The sequence below is a fragment of the Eurytemora carolleeae genome, unplaced genomic scaffold (genome assembly GCF_000591075.1).
Source record: "Eurytemora carolleeae unplaced genomic scaffold, Eaff_2.0 scaffold1115, whole genome shotgun sequence".
Classification (NCBI taxonomy): domain Eukaryota; kingdom Metazoa; phylum Arthropoda; class Copepoda; order Calanoida; family Temoridae; genus Eurytemora; species Eurytemora carolleeae.
In genome coordinates this window covers 78,069-79,624 of record NW_019397195.1, presented here as the reverse complement: position 1 = coordinate 79,624, position 1,556 = coordinate 78,069, and positions in this window count along the sequence as shown.

Below are 1,556 nucleotides of genomic sequence, written 5' to 3'. Positions count from 1 at the left end.
TGTAAACTGCGGTTCTAGAGAGAGACCAGAGAGAAGGAGAACGGAGAAACAGGTCGGGCTAAGCTGGAAAAATTTGAATTCTTTTGAAGAGTTTTGTGAAGAAATTAATAAGAATGATTAAGATAAAGATTTATATATATAATTAAAGATCTTAAAAAAGGTGAACCTTTATATTTACTATTTAATTGCCATAATTTAACTAGCTAAGTTTAGCGAGAAGACTCTTAACAACAAAATTTACTGATATTAAGATTAAATGACTAAAAAATCTCTTGCATTTTTAATATTTCCATTTTTCTCTTAAAGGGAGGGGGGGTTACCAAAGGGGTGGGAAGGTCGGGTTTACTGAAGGGACGGGAAGGGTTTACTAAAGGGATGGGAATGGTTTACTAAAGGGATGGGAAGGGTTTACTAAAGGAATGATAAGGGTTTACTAAAGGAATGTGAAAGGTTTACAAAAGTGGTGGGAAGGGTTTACTGAAGGGGGAAGGGGGTTTCTGAAGGGGTGAGAAGGCCAGGTTTACTGAAGAGGTGAGAAGGGTTTACTAAAGGGATGGGAATGGTTTACTGAAGGGATGGGAAGGGTTAAATTAGAAATTCAATATAATAATGAAAACGAAATAATCGATTTTAGCATTGATTTATTGACAAATTTCTTTTGTGAAATATGTTCCTAGCCATCTCATTAGATTACTGTATAATTTTTACTTTATTTTTCGTTGTCGTTATTTAATAATTTAAAAAAACTAATTCTGAAAGCGTATCCACCCCCAAATCAGGAGTTTTGAACGTCGAATTTGCGCTCAAACTCAGGATTTACAGATCTTTAAAAAGTGAAATATATCTCAAATGAATCCTAAAGAAGTTTTCGACAACACTGCATACTCAGTTCAATTACCTTACATAGCCGGTCACTCCCTTTAAGTTAAAAAATTATTATGAAATAAATTTTTCTGAAATGTAGCAACAAGGAGAAAGTCCATTACAATCATTTTTTTCAGGGGGGGGGGATGAAAAGAGAGGATTGGTATTGGGTACAGTACTCAGTTCAACGATCTCGCAAATCCATATTTCGTTCACAGTTGTGAAATGCTATTTATTAACTATTGTGACTGACTTTCAATTGTGCCCAGGCCTCGACCATTTAACCTTGTGCACTGGATATTTAAATTTCAGAGATCGTTTCTAGCTCTAATGTTAAAAGAGATATCGGATAAATCCGGATAGTTTTAGTCAGCTCAGAAACTAAAACTACAAAGTTTGAAATTTCCGAGGTCTGGCAAACTCTTAAAGTTGGCTGTAGGTGGAGACGGTTATTAGTAGTTAGCGGAGAGAACCTGTGTTGTGAGGAAGCTTATTAATAATATTTTTGTAAGAAATGCAAATTTTCTCCTCAACAGTTTAGAGGAGCAAATATCTATCCTGTCTTTCAACATACTTTTACCGTATTTCATCCTTTCTTGAGCACTCAGAATATAATTATCCTGTCTTTCAACATACTTTAACCGTATTTCATCCTTTCTAGAGCACTCAGAATATAATTATCCTGTCTTTCA